At 47.8% G+C, this 23,666-nt stretch overlaps 1 protein-coding gene across 8 annotated transcripts in view; it reads left to right on the top strand.

Annotated features, from left to right (window-relative positions):
* The window catches only part of LOC139749220 (uncharacterized), a 489,778-nt gene that overhangs the window by 220,852 nt on the left and 245,260 nt on the right, over nucleotides 1–23,666 (top strand). The gene's annotated exons all lie outside the window — the stretch shown is intronic.

Below are 23,666 nucleotides of genomic sequence, written 5' to 3'. Positions count from 1 at the left end.
AAGTCAGTTGATTTACATCGAAGAGACGAAGCTAGGACGCCATTTGTTTAACACGTGCTTGCCCAAAACACACACACACAGATATATATATATATATATATATATATATATATATATATATATATATATATATATATATATATATATATATAATGTGTGTGTGTGTGTGTGTGCTCATTACCTCAGAAATTGCTACACACAAGACGGATATGCTCCTTCCTGCCCACCTGTTGAAATTTATGAGCTTCATATTTTTCTTTATTTTAGAAGAAGAAAACGTTCCGAAATAGAAAAAGGAGGCACGGTTTGTCGCTGACGACAGTTACGAAAGTCTTGCATCAAACGAGGGGGCAGCGTAAAGGTGTCAGAGAGAGAGAGAGAGAGAGAGAGAGAGAGAGAGAGAGAGAGAGAGAGAGAGAGTTGGCTGTGGAGGTCAGGTGCTGCTCTCGGCTGCTTGAGAAAGGCCTCTGGCGTAGTGGTCCTCACGCTGGCAGGTGAGGCGGTGTGGCCTTGCTACTGTAGATAAACATCAGGTGTAGTGGGGGGTAAACATCATATGTAGGGGGGAAACATCATATGTAGGGGGGAAACATCATATGTAGGGGGGAGGAGGTTATATAACGGTTAAGAACCTGATGGCCGGTTAACTGGTGAGTGTAACTGAAGCTTATTTCGGATGTCTGGTGCTGTTGGCTTGATTATAGTCACATGTGTGGCCCCGCTGGCTGGACCACTGTCACATGTGTGGCCCCGCTGGCTGGACCACTGTCACATGTGTGGCCCCGCTGGCTGGACCACTGTCACATGTATGGCCCCGCTGGGTGGACCACTGTCACACGTGTGGCCCCGCTGGCTTGACCACTGTCACATGTGTGGCCCCGCTGGCTGGACCATTGTCATGTGTGGCCCCGCTGGCTGGACCACAGTCACATGTGTGGCCCCGCTGGCTGGACCACAGTCACATGTGTGGCCCCGCTGGCTGGACCACAGTCACATGTGTGGCCCCGCTGGCTGGACCACAGTCACATGTGTGGCCCCGCTGGCTGGACCACAGTCACATGTGTGGCCCCGCTGGCTGGACCACAGTCACATGTGTGGCCCCGCTGGCTGGACCACTGTCACATGTGTGGCCCCGCTGGGTGGACCACAGTCACATGTGTGGCCCCGCTGGCTTGACCACTGTCACATGTGTGGCCCCGCTGGCTGGACCACTGTCACATGTGTGGCCCCGCTGGCTGGACCACAGTCACATGTGTGGCCCCGCTGGCTGGACCACTGTGACATGTATGGCCCCGCTGGCTGGACCACTGTCACATGTGTGGCCCCGCTGGCTGGACCACAGTCACATGTGTGGCCCCGCTGGCTGGACCACTGTGACATGTATGGCCCCGCTGGGTGGACCATTGTCATGTGTGGCCCCGCTGGCTGGACCACAGTCACATGTGTGGCCCCGCTGGCTGGACCACTGTGACATGTATGGCCCCGCTGGGTGGACCACAGTCACATGTGTGGCCCCGCTGGCTGGACCACTGTGACATGTATGGCCCCGCTGGCTGGACCATTGTCATGTGTGGCCCCGCTGGCTGGACCACTGTCACATGTATGGCCCCGCTGGCTGGACCATTGTCATGTGTGGCCCCGCTGGCTGGACCACTGTCACATATATACACAGCTTGTGTTTGCATAAAAGTACATGAATAAATTTAGTTAAGATGGACATGTTTGGTTATGAAATAAATGACCTAAGTTTGGTTAACTGCCGGAGGGGGGGGGGGTCATTATGGCCGTTAGCGTCAAATTAAAACCACCAGTTGATGAATTACATAATTACTGAACACATTCTTCAGGTGGCAAGATAATGCTAAGACCACAGCCGCTTCCCATTGCATACATATATATGGCCCTTGTGTACGAGATGGCTGTAAATCATAACTACAATACATACCCACGGAGCGGCTCAGCATGTAAATGGTCCACATGTAAATGGCTGATCTTAGTTTTACACAAGGGAAGACTGGATATGGCTGTCTGTGACGTAAGGATATGGCTGTCTGTGACGTAAGGATATGGCTGTCTGTGACGTAATGTGACGTAAGGAAAGTATGGCACATGTCACTGTCTTTGTTGTTGTTGTTATAACCTTGACACTATCGATGACGTGTGTGATATCTGTTGAGTGAGTCATGTCATCGTCCGTTATCAAAACACATATTTGTGTTCATATCTGAACTTCCTCGGTAAATGATTTCAAAGTTTTGCAAACATTCGTTCATAGAGGTATCATATATATATATATATATATATATATATATATATATATATATATACGAACAAAGTGCATATGAACGCACACCTTCATAGAACATACAGACCTCCGACAGCCAGGATCGAACCCGGGACCCCTGTGCAACAGGCGGGAGCGCTACCACTAGGCTATGATCGCCCCTAATAGGGAAATGACTTCGAATACTATGTACTCGAATACCGTTTACAATACTAAACCTGTTTCGTCTCCCACCACATGTACACAGGCTTGTACACTCTCACACCGCCTGGCCATGCACAAGCCTGTGTACTTAGTGTGTTGGGATCTTGAGACTTTGTATATATATATATATATATATATATATATATATATATATATATATATATATATATATATATATATATATATATTATCCCTGGGGATAGGGGAGAAAGAATACTTACCACGTATTCCCTGCGTGTCGTAGAAGGCGACTAAAAGGGGAGGGAGTGGGTGGCTGGAAATCCTCCCCTCTCGTTTTTTTTTTTAATTTTCCAAAAGAAGGAACAGAGAAGGGGGCCAGGTGAGGATATTCCCTCTATGGCCCAGTCCTCTGTTCTTAACGCTACCTCGCTAATGCGGGAAATGGCGAATAGTATGAAAGAAATATATATATATATATATATATATATATATATATATATATATATATATATATATATATATATATATATTTTTTTTTTTTTTTTTTTTTTTTTTTTGCTGTCTCCCGCGTTTGCGAGGTAGAGCAAGGAAACAGACGAAAGAAATGGCCCAACCCACCACCATACACATGTATATACATACGTCCACACACGCAAATATACATACCTACACAGCTTTCCATGGTTTACCCCAGACGCTTCACATGCCCTGATTCAATCCACTGACAGCACGTCAACCCCGGTATACCACATCGATCCAATTCACTCTATTCCTTGCCCTCCTTTCACCCTCATGCATGTTTAGGCCCCGATCACACAAAATCTTTTTCACTCCATCTTTCCACCTCCAATTTGGTCTCCCACTTCTCCTCGTTCCCTCCACCTCCGACACATACATCCTCTTGGTCAATCTTTCCTCACTCATTCTCTCCATGTGCCCAAACGATTTCAAAACACCCTCTTCTGCTCTCTCAACCACGCTCTTTTTATTTCCACACATCTCTCTTACCCTTACGTTACTTACTCGATCAAACCACCTCACACCACACATTGTCCTCAAACATCTCATTTCCAGCACATCCATCCTCCTGCGCACAACTCTATCCATAGCACACGCCTCGCAACCATACAACATTGTTGGAACCACTATTCCTTCAAACATACCCATTTTTGCTTTCCGAGATAATGTTCTCGACTTCCACACATTCTTCAAGGCTCCCAGGATTTTCGCCCCCTCCCTCACCCTATGATCCACTTCCGCTTCCATGGTTCCATCCGCTGCCAGATCCACTCCCAGATATCTAAAACACTTTATATATATATATATATATATATATATATATATATATATATATATATATATATGAGAGAGAGAGAGAGAGAGAGAGAGAGAGAGAGAGAGAGAGAGAGAGAGAGAGAGAGAGGTTTTTAGCCCACTGGTGATCTAGTAGTTGCGCCATCCGCTCACCCATCTTGGCAGCCTGTGCTTATAAATATATATTGCCAGACTCCGCCCACTTGAGGTTACACCTGTGACGCGTTCGTATCCCCGGCCGGCCACTGACAAAAGAATGAGCCGTCTCATCGTGGCACTGCTCACGTCCCCAGCCCTGCTACTGAACGTGCTGGAGCATTAGAGCTGCAGGAGCCTCGGGAGGCGGGGTTGGAGCCCAAGGACGCTACCATGCGGAAATAGCGATTTATAGGCATGTGTGCAGGAGGGTGAGAGGCATGTACGGGATAGAGTGAATTGGAACGATGGTGTATGCATGGGTCGACGATGCTGTCATTGGACTTATCTAGGGCGTGTGAAGCGACCGAGGTAAACCATGGGAAGGTCTGTTGGGCCTGGTTGTAGATAGGGAGCTGTGGTTTCGGTGCATTACACATGACAACTAGAGAATGGACGGGTGGAAATGCGGCCTCCTTTCGTCTGTTCCCGTCGCTACCTCTCCAATCAGGAATATGGCGATCATGTGTGGGAATATATATATATATATATACACACACACACACACACACACACACACACACACATATATATATATATATATATATATATATATATATATATATATATATATATATATATATATATATATATATTCCTGGGTTTGGCAGTCGTGTTCAGATAACCAGAACACTGCGTCTTTACTCTTTCCTAACGTAAGTTCGGCCCACACTGTTATCAACATAAACGTGTGTGTGTGTGTGTGTTTACTGAAGTGTGTGATACTGACGCTGGTCGTCAGAAATGATACGACGTAAGACTGTGATGTTGATGGCTTCCTATTTTCTTCTTATTAATTCCCTCTGGGTGCATTTAAGATGAAAAGAAAAATGGTTAATGTTTTGCAGCGGTGATTCTTGGTAATGTCTCGTCTCATGGACGCATGTGATCAATCATGTACATATTTCGTAAAAAGAAAAATGATATTAAGAATATCGACGTCTAACGTTTTTCTCTTTTTACTTTTCTGTTTGTGAAATTCTAGAACTGTTGTTCTGTATCTTGGTTGTGGTAGATAGATAGAGAGAGAGAGAGAGAGAGAGAGAGAGAGAGAGAGAGAGAGAGAGAGAGAGAGAGAGAGAGAGTCGCTAGAAAGGCGCTATGCACGTATAGCTTTTCTCTGTAGATGAAGGTTAACAAAAAGACAGTCAGTGTTAAGTGTTGGTGGGGGCTACGGTGATGATGAGGGCAGTCGTTGTAAGTGGTAGTAACTGGTGGCGGTCTGCACATTAAGTGGTACCTACCAGTTACTTGGTAATGTCGCTTGGGTTCTTACAGTCGACTGTGGCTTTACCATGACAAGTGCAGTTTGTCGCTGTCAAGAAACTCACACACACAGGGATGTCTACACTTACAGTTTCAAGTGGAGACATCACGGTCGTATTTTGTAATAAAACTATATGTACGTGAAATTCTTTCATGATGAAGAGTTAGTAAATGACATTCATGTAAGCAGCAGTCATTGCACGCACGCACGCACGCACACACACACACACACACACACACACACACACACACACACACATATATATATATATATATATATATATATATATATATATATATATATATATATATATATTCATTATACGTAATCGCTGTTTCCCGCTTCAGCGAGGTAGCACCAGAACACAGACGAAGAATGGCCAATCCTCTCACATGCACATATATATATATAAATGCCCATACGCGCACATGTACATACATATACATATATACACATGTTTATATTCATACTTGCTTGCCTTCATCCACTCCTGTCGCTACCCCGCCCAACAGGAAATAGCATCGCTACCTCCCCCTTGCTTCAGCGAGGTAGCGCCAGGAAAACAGACAACAAAGGCCACATTTATTCAAACCTAGTCTGTAGCTGTCACGTATAATGCACCGAAACCATACATACATACTTACGTACGTACAGTGTCTTCCCAGTGGAAGCAATGAGGTGGGGAAGTGGATCGTGGAAGATACAGAAAACGCTGGAGACAACACAGACTGATAAGGGGAAGGGGGTACTTGGGTAATATTGGGTTCATGGCGTCGATGACGTCTCCATACACGCTGAAGAAGCGACGACTTGTGTACCGGGTAGATACATCAGGGTCACGTAGCGCGTGGATCAGGGGAGTGTTGAATACATCAGGGTCACATAGCGCGTGGATCAGGGGAGTGTTGAATACATCAGGGTCACGTAGCGCGTGGATCAGGGGAGTGTTGAATACATCAGGGTCACGTAGCGCGTGGATCAGGGGAGTGTTGAATACATCAGGGTCACATAGCGCGTGGATCAGGGGAGTGTTGAGCTGGCAGTGTTCACAGATTGTACGTCAGGCCAAAGCTAGAATATGCCTCCCTAGTTTGGCCACGGAACTTGAAGAGATCATTACCGCCACACGAGCACAGATGGAACGCAGGGGTCATGCACGAAGCTGACGGGTGCAGCGGAGAGAAGTTAGCGTGGCACAGAAACGTGAGGCACAGATACAGCGAGATTGGAGGCAAAGTACAAAGACGAATGTACACCAGACCGACAGACACAGAATCGTACCTACCCATTAGATACAGATACTAATGAAAGATAGATACTAAAGTAGATACTTGATGTCTGTGGTTGGTCCTATGCTGCTGGGGGAAGTGGCTCCTCTTCCGTTGTCTTACTGCACTTCTCCATCACTTCGTTATTTTCTTCATTCTTCATTCAGCCTCTTCTTTCACTTCCCTTTCACTTTCCTTTCTTCTTAGAAAACGCTTTTTTAAGTTACCTCGTCGACCGAATGTCAGATTCGATTTAGCCGCTAACGGGTGGCATGGTGGGGAGACAGCTTTGACAACGGTACTTTTACTGCCAACGGTTGATGGGGGGGGGGGGAAACAGTTGACAACGGTAACTTACTGCCAACGTTTGGGTGGGAGAGACATCTGCCAACGGTATACGTACTGCCAACAGTCGTGTGGGAGAGACAGGCTGACAACGGCGGTCGTGTTGCCGCCAAGGTCCGGCAGGTGAGGCAGACGACACGTGTGTGTGAGCAGTGTTATGGTGAGGCGGACCAGCAGCAGTCTGGACCTGCTGGACCTGGGGTTCGTGCTGGTGTACACTGCATTTTGGTAAGGTGTTGAGCGGGGCCTGGTAACGCGGCGACCCTCGCCACATACACCCACAGTACAACACTAATATGTATTTAATGACACTGAAGACCACTTTTAATAACACAGCCTCGCCGAAGGTGACTTTTCACCTGCTGGTGTAACCACAAGCGGGCTGAGTCCGGTAGTTTTCTTTTCAGAAATTCCGTAATTACTCTGTGTGTGTGTGTGTGTGTGTGTGTGTGACAGGTGTTACCTGCAGTCGTGGTGGATTGGCTCTTTCATCAGAAGGGGAGGCAGCTTCAGGGAACACGTCTGCCTGAAAAGTGAGCGGGTTTTAACGCAGGAAGAAAAAGTGGACGCCCCGGTACCATTGTGGGAAACGCGGTCGCTGCACAACCACCAGCCGGTGTTCACCACACTGCTGCTACTTTTACGTCCACCTCTCCCCGCGCGGTACGCGTCCACTCCCTTCCCTGCCTCACTCACTCCGTGAAGATGGTGTCGTGTCAGAGCAGCAAACATGTCGACAGCTTTAGGGAGAAAAAAATCACAAAATACGTTTAAGTGATGATACAGGAGGTGAGGGTTTGGTGATGATACAGGAGGTGAGGGTTTGGTGATGATACAGGAGGGGAGGGTTTGGTGATGATACAGGAGGGGAGGGTTTGGTGATGATACAGGAGGGGAGGGTTTGGTGATGATACAGGAGGGGAGGGTTTGGTGATGATACAGGAGGGGAGGAGAGGTTTGCAGGCCACCGCTCCCGGCGCTCTTCAGTCGCCCTCCACGACCCAGAGGGAATCCCTGTCTGGTATTCCTCCCTTCCCTTCCCTCTGTGGCCACAGAGCGAGGTGGATGCGAGTATATCATGCCCATGATGGCGCCAAGTGAGGGAAGGATCCTTCATACCGCCAGACTTGCACTGTCCTGCCTGGGGATTACTCAAGATGTGTCGCAGGCGTGCACCGGGGGAGGGAGGCATCACTGGTTTACCTTGGGGGAGGAGGACCTGTGGCTTGTAGGCGGAGGGAAAGACGCAGAGGCGGAGGGAGGTCTACGGTCCTCGTGTGGGGGAGGGAGGAGGGAATGCATGAGGTGAATAAAGATGACTCCGCGTCCGTGGTGTAGCGGACGACGCCTAATGCCGGCCGACACCAGGGGTCGAGTGCACGGGTTCGGAAACTAGTTGCGGCAGTTGGTCCACAGTCAGCCTAGCTCTTCTTCCACCTGTAGGGGTGGTCGATGAAATGGGTACCTGGGTCATGGCAGGATATATATATATATATATATATATATATATATATATATATATATATATATATATATATATATATATATATATATAACCCTGGGGATAGGAGAGAAAGAATGCTTCCCACGTATTCCCTGCGTGTCGTCGAAGGCGACTAAAAGGGGAGGGAGCGGGGGGCTGGAAATTCCTCCCCTCTCGTTTTTAATTTTGCAAAAGAAGGAACAGAGAAGGGGGCCAAGTGAAGATATTCCCTCAAAGGCTCATTCCTCTGTTCGTATCGCTACCTTGCTAGCGCGGGAAATGGCGAATAGTGGCCTCGGTTGTCCATGCTGTCTCAGTTAACATAAAGAAAGGAACTTTGTGGAAAGAAAATTCCTTTTTACAGGTAGCCAGTTATTTTTTTTCTTTTTTTTTCTTTTCTTTTTTTGGCTTCCATATCCTGTCCTTGTGTCGTGTCCCTGCAGGCCAGAGCTTCTTCAAGGCAGACCAGTGTGTGTGTGGGAGAGAGAGAGAGATGAGGGGGGACGCAAGGGGGGGTGGCTGAAAGAAAACGGCCCTCCCCTTGATGGACGATCGTCAGTGTCGGCTACCCCTGACGGCCGGGCAGATAGCTGAGAGAGAGAGAGAGAGAGAGAGAGAGAGAGAGAGAGAGGAGAGAGAGAGAGAGAGAGTAGAGCCAGAGGGTATGGCATGTAGGCCTGGGTAGGTTAGGAGGGAGGAGGTGCAGGAGGAGTTAGTGGAGTTAGTGAGTGTTTCGTCGTGCAGGAAGGGTGGACGACTGACGTGCGCGGGGGTATATCTCGCGCCCCGGGCGGACACCGAGCTCGGCAAGCTTCGAAGAAAAGCTGTGTCCAGCAGCGACGTAACGAACGCATCACGGAGAGGAGGGAGGGAGGGAGAGGAGGAAGAGGGGCGAACTGCTTTCTTCTAGACACACTCGCCGCCATGGTGGCTGATGGTCCTTGGGTCGCAAGACATGCCAGCAACGCTTGGCATTGTTGGCTGGTGTGATGACTTCTTGTATCCAGGGCCATCCTTGTGTCGACTTAAGTGAGGGCCGGGGGTGTATAATGAGGGCTGGGGTGAGGTGGGGGATGGGTATACTGTATATAAGTGAAGGGTGTTGTCTGTGTGTGTGTGTGTGTGTGCGTGAGGGAGCGACCGTGAGCGATCGTGTCCGGGCATCGGTTATCTCAAGGTCATGGCAGCCTTACATGGAGTGCTGGTCTGCCCCCAGGGTCACGTGGGTCTCTGTACTCCAACACATTACATCTCGGGATTGGCGTGGTGGTCCCACACCCACCCACACACACACCCACACACACACACACACACACACACACCATCGTTTGGGCGTCGTGCGGTCACAGCCCAAGGCCGCGAAGTGTACTGAAGTACATAAGGAAGGTCGAGACTAATATTGATGCAAAGTGGTGTGTGTGTGTGTGTGTGTGTGTGTGGAGTGAGGTCAGTGGTGACCGGAACACACACACACACACACACACACACACACGGGAAGACTTAGGATGTTTAACGAGTCTCTCTCTCTCTCTCTCTCTCTCTCTCTCTCTCTCTCTCTCTCTCTCTCTCTCTCTCTCTCTCTCTCTCTCTCTCTCTGTGATTTCTACGCCATGTGTCGTATTTTGAAATTCAGTGTGTGAGGTTTTCGGTCGATTCACGTTTCACTGGAAGGCCAGGATAACACAGTCCACAGCTGAGGCGAGAGATAGCAGATAACTAGTCCATGATTCAGACCTTCGGATGACCACTCCTCCTCCTCCTCCGAAAGTCTGGTTTAGATACGTGGATGATGTGTGCTCCTTGTGGCCATCCTCCCACGATTGTCACGTTTTCTGTGATGAATTAAATAACATCCACCGCGCTATCAAATTCAAGATGAAATGGGGAAAAAAGAAGGCAAACTGCCCTTTATAGATATGTTGATAGAGAATATGATCTTTTGTCCTTTAAAATCTACAGGAAGCCTACCAACTCAGTACATGATTCTTCTATAGAAATGTCTGTAGTTATGTTAATGTTTTTTTAAGACCACTACGGATATGTGATCCCATAGGACTGGTGGACGAATGTAGTCATGAAGACGTATCTTTAGGCAATTATATTATCCCAGTTGGTTTGTGAACAAAGCTTACTGGAAAGTCAAGAAGACATTTCATGCTTCTTGTAACAAAAATGTGACAAATAAGGATAAGGCTAAATGTTTAGTGATGCCCTATTCTCCCAACTTGGGAAATCTAAGACGTGCTCTAAAAAACAGTGCTTGTAATGTTGCTTTCTAGTACAATAACACCATCAGTAAGACCTTGATGAATAGTAGGCCAAATCATGCCACAATTGGGAGTGTTTACGCCATCAAATGCAAGGCATGTAAATATATTTATATAGGTCAAACCGGTAAGACTGTAACGGAGAGGTGTTATTGGCACCGTCATGCAGTACGCAGGGATGACCACAAAAATGCGATCGCTGAACATTGCCTAGAAATGATCGCTCCATAGAGCTTGAAAATCCGTTATTTTATACCCCTCTGCTGATTATGCCAGACGTAATGTCATCGAATCTGTCTTAATTGGTAATACTAAGAACTTTAATTTGTCCCCAGGCAATTTTCAAGCCCATCCTAGCATTAACCAAATCATTATGAGAGAATTGACGAAAACACGAAAACAAAAAATGTTCAAGACACACCCAGCTACCCAGTCAACCCCCGCCACCTGACCCTCCTTTCATCACTCTCCCTTACAACGATTACGGCCAGACATAGCGGACAGTGGTTGACCTGTGCAGTCTGGACGGCGGGACTCAAGAGTGATGTTGGGATTTAAATAACTTTGTTAAGTACTGGCAACACCTGATGAGGTGGACTGTCTCCACCAAACATGTCGTGCCACATGTATAGAAAAATTACAAGTTAGATAAAAATGTATGAAATACTGAAGTGCGATTTCACCATATATATATATATATATATATATATATATATATATATATATATATATATATATATATATATATATATGAATATTTATTTATTATACTTTGTCGCTGTCTTCCGCGGTAGCGAGGTAGCGCAAGGAAACAGACGAAAGAATGGCCCAACCCACCCACATACATATGCATATACATACACGTCCATACGCGCACATATACATACCTATAGATTTCAACGTATACATATTTATACATACACAGACATATATGCACATCTACATAATTCATAGTTGCTGCCTTTATTCATTTCCGTCGCCACCCCGCACACATGAAATGGTACCCCCCTCTCCCCCCACGCGCGCGAGGTAGCGCTAGGAAAAGATAACAAAGGCCACATTCGTTCACACTCATTCTCTAGCTGCCATGTATAATGCACCGAAACCACAGCTCCCTTTCCACATCCAGGCCCCACAAAACTTTCCATGGTTTACCCCAGACGCTTCACATGCCCTGGTTCAATCCATTGACAGCACGTCGACCCTGGTATACCACATCGTTCCAATTCACTCTATTCCTTGCTCGCCTTTCACCCTCCTGCATGTTTAGGCCCCGATCGCTCAAAATCTTTTTCACTCCATCTTTCCACCTCCAATTTGGTCTCCCACTTCTCTTCGTTCCCTCCACCTCCGACACATATAGCCTCTTTGTCAATCTTTCCTCACTCATTCTCTCCATGTGAGATATATATATATATATATATATATATATATATATATATATATATATATATATATATATATATATATATATATATATATATATAGTAGTGGACTGTTCACTCAGTTCGTTAATACGCGTATCCTTGAGAAAGTCTCTCTCTCTCTCTCTCTCTCTCTCTCTCTCTCTCTCTCTCTCTCTCTCTCTCTCTCTCTCTCTCTCTCTCTCCTTCCCGCCTGGGTATCGGGTAGGTTGATGACGGCAGCAGAAGCGAGCCGGCGATTTCATCGGTTGTCGAGTGTCGTCCACCCGTGGCCAGCTGGCTCCCAGTCCAAGGATACACAGCGTCTCTCTCCCCACCTCGCATGTCACCGCTGGGACCGCTCTCGCACGCGACTCCTGTGACCGGCAACCATTTAAGATTCTCCGGTGGTGAACGCTACGCGCTGCTCGTCCTCAGCCCCCTCTAGCGAAAATCTCGGAGGGAAGTACTCGCCAAATGTTGCCATTGCCAAACGATTTGAAAATGTATAAGTTTGGTTGCGTAGTAGTACACACACACCACACACACACACACACACACACCACACACACACACACACACTATATTTAAGTGTGTGGCTTCCCCTGGGCTATAGGCCGCACATCTCTGCGTGTATCACTCCATTAAGCAGTACGTAAATAAGGCTAACCACTAGTACGCAAGCTGTTCACCTTGACTGCCTCGTTAACCCTCCAGCCACTTTTCCCCATTAATGGCTATATTTAGTGTTATTTTTTTTTTTATCTCTCGCTCAATTATCATTATTACTCTTCCTCCGCTTTCTGTTGCTGTGTCTGCATCGTATTTTTTCTTTTTCTTTTAGTGTATATGTAACACCAGCACAAGGTTTCTGTTGGTTTTCCAGAGTTCTCTCTCGTTTATCATCTGTTTTTTTCTCCTCACGCACCTCTCTATCGTTAATCTTCTTTCTATCCACACGTCTCTGTCGTTGATCACCTGTTTCTGCCCATGCTTCCCTGTCGTTAATCTTTTGTTTCTTCCCATACTTATCGTTAATCTTCTTGTTTCTTCACCTCGCTTCTCTGTCGTTAATCATCTGTTTCTACCCATACTTATATTTGTCGTTAATCTTCCGTTTCTTCCCGCACTTATCTGTCGTTAATCTCGTTTCTACCCTTACTTCTCTATCGTTAATCATCTGTATTTCCCACTCATACACTTGCATTCCTTAGTTCCCACTCAGCCTCAGGCACGCCCTCTCACCACTCAAGCCTCCGCCACTGTGGTTAACTCTACCACAGTGGCGATGGAACTTGATTAAAAGATCAGACGAAATGTTTGACCACTTCACATTATATGGCCATGTTTGGTGGTGGGTAGTGCGGGTTGTGGCCGCTGCGCCAGACGTGGCGCTGCGGTCGACCGCAGGTCTTTGGACATCGCGTTCCTCAAGCTTATGGTGGGTTGGTTTGCGGTTGTTAGTGTGATGGTTTGTGGTTGTTAGTGTGATGCTGTGTGTGGGGTGAGGGTGTTGGTTTGTGGTGGTTAGTGTGACCGGGTGTAGCTGGTACAAGGCAAGTAAGTGTTGGTTACTTTGCGTTCGTAAGGTGGTTGTGGTAAATTGGTTAGTTGAGGTTGTTAGTGTTGAGTGAATGGTTGTTAGTGTTGATTGAATGGTTGTTAGTGTTGATAGCGGGGGGGGGGGGGGCTGGAAATCCTCCCCTCTCATTATTTTTTTTTTTAATTTTCCAAAAGAAGGATCAGAGAAGGGGGCCAGGTGAGGATATTCCCTCAAAGGCCCAGTCCTCTTGTTCTTAACGCTACCTTGCTAACGCGGGAAATGGCGAGTAGTTTGAAAGAAAAAGAAATATATATATATATATATATATATATATATATATATATATATATAGTCGTTGATGTCAGATTTCCATGAACGGTCGATTATCTGTTTGATTAACGTAACAGATTTCTTCACTTCCTTGTGTGTGTGTGTGTGTGTGTGTGTGTGTATCCTCGTCTTACCTGAAGACCAATAATTAATGTAGCCAGTTCAGGTATTATTAAGATTTAATACGTAAAAGACCTGTTTTCAAGGCCTACTGTATGAAGTCCTGTTGTTTTCGAGCCTCGAGATATGAAGATACTGCGTTATTATATATATATATATATATATATATATATATATATATATATATATATATATATATATATATATATATATATGAACGTCTTACAAAGGGAGAACACGATGCTGCCCGACCAAAGTGCTTGTGTTATCAGTGAAGTGATGTATTCTGGCCACCCGCGTTGATGTTGCTATGTTGTTGTCACCCGTGTTGATGTTGCTATGTTGTTGTCACCCGTGTTGATGTTGTTATGTTGTTGTCACCCGTGTTGATGTTGTTATGTTGTTGTCACCCGTGTTGATGTTGCTATGTTGTTGTCACCCGTGTTGATGTTGCTATGTTGTTGTCACCAGTGTTGATGTTGCTATGTTGTTGTCACCCGTGTTAACGTTACTATGTTCTTGTCACCCGTGTTGACGTTACTATGTTCTTGTCACCCGTGTTGATGTTGCTATGTTCTTGTCTCCCGTGTTGATGTTGCTATGTTCTTGTCTCCCGTGTTGATGTTGTTATGTTGTCACCCGTGTTGATGTTGCTATGTTCTTGTCACCCGTGTTGATGTTGCTATGTTGTCACCCGTGTTGACGTTACTATGTTCTTGTCACCCGTGTTGACGTTACTATGTTATTGTCACCCGTGTTGATGTTGCTATGTTATTGTCACCCGTGTTGACGTTACTATGTTCTTGTCACCCGTGTTGACGTTACTATGTTCTTGTCACCCGTGTTGACGTTACTATGTTCTTGTCACCCGTGTTGACGTTACTATGTTCTTGTCACCCGTGTTGATGTTGCTATGTTCTTGTCGGCCGAGTTGTTGTTGCTATGCTGTCACGCGTGTTGATGTTGCTATGTTCTGGTCAGCCGTGTTGTTGTTGCTATGTTGTCACCCGTATTATCTTATTATGTGGCCTATTACCGCACTGAGGGGGGCTGGCCTTCACAGCCAACTACACACCCATCCCAGACCGCCTCCATCCATCCCCCTCCCCTCGCCAGCAGTACCGGCTCTTGTTGCCACGGTGTGGTGTCTGTCCTCCCCGTATCTGGTGATGTAAGACAGTTACTAACCATTTACCGGGCCCGTCTACCGGCGGCAGGAGCACGGGTCTTCCAGCTTATGTAATATATATTTATATATTTGGTTCACCAAATGGCGTCCTAGCTTTGTCACTTCGATGTATATCAACTGACTGTATGTTTCTCTCTTGTGTCTCCCCAGATGATGTGATTATTACACGAAAGTGCACCAGGGAGCTTATCGTGTTTCATTTTCCCCGTGGACTCATAGGAATATATATATATATATATATATATATATATATATATATATATATATATATATATATATATATATATATATATTCATTTATTTATTTGTGTGTCTGTGTGCTTTATCTTGGTGCCTAAAGTTCATATGTGCTTCATCTTTGTGCCTAAAGTTCATATGTACTTCATCTTTGTGCCTGAAGTTCATATGTGCTTCATCTTTGTGCCTGAAGTTCATATGTGCTTCATCTATGTGCCTGAAGTTCATATGTGCTTCATCTATGTGCCTGAAGTTCATATGTGCTTCATCTATGTGCCTGAAGTTCATATGTGCTTCATCTATGTGCCTGAAGTTCATATGTGCTTCATCTATGTGCCTGAAGTTCATATGTGCTTCATCTATGTGCCTGAAGTTCATATGTGCTTCATCTATGTGCCTGAAGTTCAGAGTGACATCAGGAAACATTAAACGTCAAACCGTTGATTATTTCTTTTCTGGACCGAGATTACCGGCTCATTACTGTGACGTGCACGCTCCTCTGGTGACGGGCCACACTTCTCTTGTGAGGACCATGCTCCTCCTGTGAGGACCACGCTTCTCTTGTGAGGTCCATGCTTCTCTTGTGAAGTTCATGCTCCTCCTGTGAGGGCCACACTCCTCCTGTGAGGGCCACACTCCTATGAGGGCCACGCTCCTGTGAGGGCCACGCTCCTGTGAGGGCCACACTCGTCCTGTGAGGGCCACACTCCTTCTGTGAGGGCCACACTCCTGAGGGCCACACTCCTGAGGGCCACATTCCTCCTGTGAGGGCCACACTCCTGTGAGGGCCACGCTCCTCCTGTGTACAGCATCACAGAAGGATTACAGAGCTTACAAGGTGTCTTTGTCTAACGCCTTTGGCCAGATGACTGTAACGAAGTTGGTTCATATTACAGCGTCTCCGATACAGCAGACTCATCATCCACATGACGCGTACAGTGTGGCTACAGCCTGAAGACTTCATGTACCTGGTCATGAAGGATATGGTACAGTGTATCGGTAGGATATACTGTAAACCTACCTACACATTATCCTGTGCACGAATTGTTTGCTGCTCACTATATGTACGAATTGTTTGTTCACTGTATGCACGAATTGTTTGCTGTTCACTGTATGTACGAATTGTTTGTTCACTGTATGCACGAATTGTTTGCTGTTCACTGTATGTACGAATTGTTTGTTCACTGTATGCACGAATTGTTTGCTGCTCACTGTATGTACGAATTGTTTGTTCACTGTATGCACGAATTGTTTGCTGTTCACTGTATGTACGAATTGTTTGTTCACTGTATGCACGAATTGTTTGCTGCTCACTGTATGTACGAATTGTTTGTTCACTGTATACACGAATTGTTTGCTGCTCACTGTATGTACGAATTGTTTGTTCACTGTATACACGAATTGTTTCCTGCTCATTGGATGCACGAACATGAGGATTGAGTGTGTCTAGTCCCAGGGGCCGCCCTCCTTCCACCCCACATCCTGCCACCCTCTCCCCACATTTTCTGTCAACTCCCCTCATAGCCTTCAACACCCTCTCCCTCATATCCTGCCTCACCCTCTCCCTCATATCCTGCCACACCCTCCCCCTCATATCCTGCCACACCCTCCCCCTCATATCCTGCCTCACCCTCCCCCTCATATCCTGCCTCACCCTCCCCCTCATATCCTGCCACACCCTCCCCCTCATATCCTGCCACACCCTCCCCCTCATATCGTGCCACACCCTCCCCCTCATATCCTGCCACACCCTCCCCCTCATATCCTGCCACACCCTCCCCCTCATATCCTGCCACACCCTCCCCCTCATATCCTACCACACCCTCCACTCATATCCTGCCTCACCCTCCCCCTCATATCCTGCCTCACCCTCCCCCTCATATCCTGCCTCACCCTCCCCCTCATATCGTGCCACACCCTCCCCCTCATATCCTGCCACACCCTCCCCCTCATATCCTGCCACACCCTCCCCCTCATATCCTGCCACACCCTCCCCCTCATATCCTGCCTCACCCTCCCCCTCATATCCTGCCTCACCCTCCTCCTCATATCCTGCCTCACCCTCCCACTCATATCGTGCCACACCCTCCCCCTCATATCCTGCCACACCCTTTCCTCCTCAAGTCCTAACAGCTGCTTCCTCTCATATCCTGCCACACCCTCCCCCTCATATCCTGCCACAACCTCCCCCCTCATACCTGTGCCTCACCCCTCCCCCTCAAGTCCTCCACACCCTCCTCCCTCATATCCTGCCACACCCTCCCTCCTCATATCCTGCCTCACCCTCCCACTCATATCCTGCCTCACCCTCCCACTCATATCCTGCCACACCCCCCCCTCATATCCTGCCTCACCCTCCCACTCATATCCTGTCACACCCTCCCACTCATATCCTGCCACACCCTCCCCCTCATATCCTGCCACACCCTCCCCCTCATATCCTGCCTCACCCTCCCCCTCATATCCTGCCTCACCCTCCCACTCATATCCTGCCACACCCTCCCCCTCATATCCTGCCTCACCCTCCCACTCATATCCTGCCACACCCTCCACTCATATCCTGCCACATCCCTCCCCCTCATATCCGCCACACCCCTCCCCCTCATTATCCTGCCTCACCCTCCCTCTCATATCCTGCACACCCTCCCCCCTCATATCCTGCCCATACCCTCCCCCTCATATCCTGCCACACCCTCCCACTTATATCCTGCCATATCCTGCCTCACCCTCCCACTCATATCCTGCCACACCCTCCCCCTCATATCGTGCTACAACCCTCCCCCTCATATCCTGCCACACCCTCCCCTCATATCGTGCAACACCCTCCCCCTCATATCCTGCCTCACCCTCCCCACTCATATCCTGCCACACCCTCCCCCATATCCTGCCACAACCCTCCCCCTCATATCCTGCCTCACCCTCCCCCTCATATCCTGCCACACCCTCCCCCTCATATCCTGCCACACCCTCCCCCTCATATCCTGCCACACCCTTCCCCTCATATCCTGCCACACCCTCCCCCTCATATCCTGCCACACCCTTCCCCTCATATCCTGCCACACCCTCCCCCTCATATCCTGCCACACCCTTCCCCTCATATCCTGCCACCACCCTCTCCCTCATATCTGCTACACCCTCCCCCTCATATCCTGCCACACCCTCCCCCTCATATCCTGCCACACCCTCCCCCTCATATCCTGCCACACCCTCCCCCTCATATCGTGCAACACCCTCCCCCTCATATCGTGCTACACCCTCCCCCTCATATCGTGCTACACCCTCCCCCTCATATCCTGCCACACCCTCCCCCTCACATCGTGCTACACCCTTCCCCTCATATCCTGCCTCACCTCCCCCTCATATCCTGCCAACCCTCCCCCTCATATCCTGCCACACCCTCCCCCTCATATCCTGCCTCACCCTTCCCCTCATATCCTGCCTCACCCTCCCCCTCATATCCTGCCACACCCTCCCCATCATATCCTGCAGCTCCTTAATCCGCCGCCACAATGGACGGAAATACAGGTCGAAAACGAAACAAAAAAAAAAAAAAAAAAAAAAAATCGTCACCGTCTTCCAGGTAGTCATTCTGACCAGCCAGTCAGCTGGCATGATGTAAACAAACCGTGTGCTGCCTGCCATCTGTTGATAGGAAAATGAACTAGTCTCTCTCTCTCTCTCTCTCTCTCTCTCTCTCTCTCTCTCTCTCTCTCTCTCTCTCTCTCTCTCTCTCTATCTCTCTCACCCCCCTCACGTTACGAGAGTTCTGTATGTGAACGAACGAAGACAAACGTCGCGAGTTTAACTCGTAGTGAGGAAATATCTTTGCTTATAGAAACGTCTTTTATCGTGTTATTTCGGGACAGCAAGGCAAGGGGGTGGATTATAAAGTGTGTAGTCAACAGAAGAATATTCTCCTCCCCTGATTAGAACCGTGTCAATCTTTCATCATTATTTTTTTGTAGGTTACTTGGTGGAAAAGTGAAGTGGGTTGGCCCTCAAGGGATTTCAAAAGTGTCCCACGTCAGGAATAGAGTAGTGAAACGTTTTGGAACCTCTGCCCTAGAGAGTGTATGTGATCAGCATGACGCCTTGTAGTAGTGTGAACCCCACCCAGCCACACACCCGAGCGTCCGTGGCGTCGTGGTTAGCGTCCCACACCATCATGATTCACGCACTAGGCCTGCCCGCGTTCGAATCCCGAGCGCGACACTCTGTCCACAGCTATTCCAGCTGCTCATCCTCCCTTCAGGGCTGGCCGATACATGGGAGCTACCTTTAGCTGGTGTGTATGTATGGTTTATATATATATATATATATATATATATATATATATATATATATATATATATGATTGTATAAGGTAAAGACATGGTACATATGTTGAAGGTTTAGAGGCGAGCACCACGATCGTAACTCTCTCTCTCTCTCTCTCACCGTAGCACACAGTTAATTTCAACCAAAAAGATCAAGGAAAAATAGAGAAACTTGAGAGAGTGTCAGGCGCAGGTGTGGGCTAGGATGAGGAAACTCCGGCAGTGGGAAGATATGAGACGTGGAGGGACGAGTGGCAAGTGACTGAATAAAATAAAAAAAAATATGACCAAACCTGAATATAAAGATCATGTCGGGGAAGTTAAGCTGGCTATCGCTGGTCTCCTTCAGGAACAGCCTACCATGAATGGGAAATTGCAGAGAGATGTTCACTCTTCTTTTTCTGCAAGTGTGTGTGTGTGTGTGTGTGTGTGTGTGTGTGTGTGTGTGTGTGTGTGTGATGGGACCGGCCCTACCACAGTAGTATGGGCCGTCCTCAGTATTGATAAGGAGGAGGAAGGGATCTGGAAATATGTAGGTCTTCAACGCGTCGATACGACCCTCGAGCAGGACGGTATGACCCTCGGAAGAGGTCGGTACGACCCTTGAGCAGGATGGTATGACCCTCGGAAGAGGTCGGTACGACCCTTGAGGAGGATGGTATGACCCTCGGAAGAGGTCTGTACGACCCTTGAACGTGGCGGTACGACCCTTCGAACACGTCGACACGGCCCTTAGGTTTTGATGGTGTTGCCTCTCATCTGGGCCTTTAGAGTCCAAGGTCATGTCCTCATACCCAAATGGTCGTGCCATCGCGCTCATGGGGTCGTATACCGTCGTGTTCAGGGAGTTAATGAACAAATTGCAGTTTATTCCGCCTGCGTAATGGTACAAATTATTCTACAATCTTCTCAAAAAAAGAAAGAAGTTATGGCGACCATTGGAATATTATTTGTTGGAAATAGCGCGAGGGTAGTTAGGACGGTGCAAGACGTGCCTACAGTAGCAGTGCTGTGTGCTGGAGATGTTGTCTCTATGGTAGGAGGTGAGTGGCATGTGGGACGCAACATGAACCAGGTGGGACATCGAGGTTCAAGTCTTGAGAAGGTTTAGTGTGACCCTCCACCATGGAGGAGATGGCACCTCGAGGTTTACATCTTAGAGTGTGGGTTTTTTTTTTCCAGTCTGTCTCCCGCGTTACCACATCATGAGACGGGCTTTGACGGATCATTACCCAGTATAGTTGTCACGTCCACTTAGATTAAGACTTCACTGGGGGAAAAAAAAAAGTGGCTATCACTAGGGCACTCGAGGTGGAATTGTACATACATATATGGTGTTCAAGAAAGTAGATCTGTGTTCATGTCAGACTGTATTGGTAGTAGGGAAGACATCAGGACGTACTGGATATCTCTTGGTATATAGGCCGGGATAATTGAACTGTAGTGGTTGAGTATAGAAAGGGTTTTGCAAGAGATGGTTTGAAGTAAGTAATGAAGAAGTCGGTCGATGCGTGCCAGTGGTAAGAAAGGGAAATGAGATGTAGGAACGTGGAATGGTTCAGTAGATCACGTCACCATTGCCAAGAGTGCTCTAGCGTTTGATACGAAGAAAACATAAGACGAAAAAATAAGCAAAAGAAAAGAGCTGTTTTTGATGATGATAAGGGAATAAGTGAATACAGTTGTGTGAGATAGATGTTGGAGGAGGTGAGGTATGGAAGGTAAATCATTGCAGACGTTGCTAAAGATCATGCAGAACTATCTGGTATAAAGCTCTCAGGGGCAACCTCTCGCCGAAGGAACGAACACATCATAATTGGTCCAGAAGACTGGGAAGAAAAGGAGGTCAACACGGAACAGGATGTGTTGTGCCAACACCCCTCAAGTGAGACGCTACGGGACGAGATGAGACGATCCTTAGGAGCAAGGGCAGTCTTGACCCTTGGCTCTGGTGGCCTAGTCTTCGACCCTCTGCCCATAGTGGTCAGGTCAAAGGCAGGCTCGGCCATCATGTGATCTTGGCTATGGTAGACTCCCGTCCTTTGAACTCAAGCACGCGCGCGCGTAGTCGCTCGGAAATGGAAAGAATGATGCACGTCAGCATTGGTATGTTTACGAGTGAACATACTCGCATGGTTCTGCTCTCGTGTGTACATACGTCCATGCTCTGTGAACACAACCTGCTCACCTTACCCGTACTCACTCCCTCCTGCCACGCGCGCGCGCCTCTCTCTCTCTCTCTCTCTCTCTCTCTCTCTCTCTCTCTCTCTCTCTCTCTCTCTCTCTCTCTCTCAGGTAATTCATCTCCAACACATCCATGATTGGCACTCTCTTGGAGCACCGTTGGGACCACTCTACCCCCGGACATCTTGTGCCCGGCTTTGCCTCCACAGACGCTGACAGACGGGGTGTGGAGAGGGAGCTGTGGTTTCGGTTTATTATACAATGACAGCTAGAGAATGGATGTGGGCGGATGTGGCCTTTCTTCGCATGTTTCCTGGCGCTACCTGTCCGACGCAGGGGGTGGCGATGCTGTTTCCTGTGGGGTGAGGTGGCGCCGGGAATGGATAAAGGCGAGCCAGTTCATATAGTTGTGTGTGTTCTGTTCCACTGATGACTAAGTGTCGTACCATATATATATATATATATATATATATATATATATATATATATATATATATATATATATCCCTGGGGATAGGGGAGAAAGAATACTTCCCACGTATTCCCTGCGTGTCGTAGAAGGCGACTAAAAGGGAAGGGAGCGGGGGGCTGGAAATCCTCCCCTCTCGTTTTTTTTTTTTTTTTTTTTTTTTTCCAAAAGAAGGAACAGAGAAGGGGGCCAGGTGAGGATATTCCCTCAAAGGCCCAGTCCTCTGTTCTTAGCGCTACCTCGCTAATGCGGGAAATGGCGAATAGTATGAAAAAAAAAAAATATATATATATATATATATATATATATATATATATATATATATATATATATATATATATATATATATATATATATTTGTCGTGCCACTGGTATTTACCTCAGTGTATGCCACATCAGGAGGCAAGCCGTATGTGTCCACCATTAAGGAGATCCTTTCTTGTGTGTGGGTGTGGGTGTGGGTGTGGGTGTAGGTGTAGGTGTGGGTGTGTGTGTGTATCCTGATCACCCCCCCTGCGGGCCAGACGTCCACCAGTGACGCACCCACGCGGGCGTGGCTCCTGCCCTGGTCCTATGGCTTCTCGGCCTTCGTGCTGGCCAGCGTAACACCCTCGTAACCAGGATCTCCCACTATAATTCAGGAACGGTTCTCTGTACCCTACCTGGCTGGCCACACCCCAGCTGGCTGGCCACACCCCCAGCTGGCTGGCCACACCCCCAGTTGGCTGGCTGGCTGGCCACACACCCAGTTGGTTGGCTGGCTGACCAGAATTGTTAGAGCCGTCATTAGGTGATGGGAAGTGCGGCAGTTGCCCGACCTCTCAATGACGGTGATGCCCTGAAATTCCCAGGTCAGGTCAGGTCAGGTCACCACCCACGCCGGGTAGGTAATCCCGTTGACCATGGCCACAGAGGAGCTCTGGTCGACTCTCCCTCAAGTTACTGTTCCGAAGGAGACTGTCTGACCTGAAGACGACTCCCTACGTCTGTGGCACACCTGGACACAAGACCCATCGTCTGTGGCACACCTGGACACAAGATCCATCGTCTGTGGCACACCTGGACACAAGACCCATCGTCTGTGGCACACCTGGACACAAGACCCATCGTCTCTGGCACACCTGGACACAAGATCCATCGTCTGTGGCACACCTAGACACAAGACCCTTCCTCTGTGGCACACCTGGACACAAGACCCATCGTCTGTGGCACACCTGGACGCAAGACCCATCGTCTGTGGCACACCTGGACACAAGACCCTTCCTCTGTGGCACACCTGGACACAAG

Source organism: Panulirus ornatus, chromosome 1 (genome assembly GCF_036320965.1).
Source record: "Panulirus ornatus isolate Po-2019 chromosome 1, ASM3632096v1, whole genome shotgun sequence".
Classification (NCBI taxonomy): Eukaryota; Metazoa; Arthropoda; class Malacostraca; order Decapoda; family Palinuridae; genus Panulirus; species Panulirus ornatus.
The sequence above is the reverse complement of the archived record's forward strand: the minus strand, read 5'-3'. Positions and strand labels throughout refer to the sequence as shown.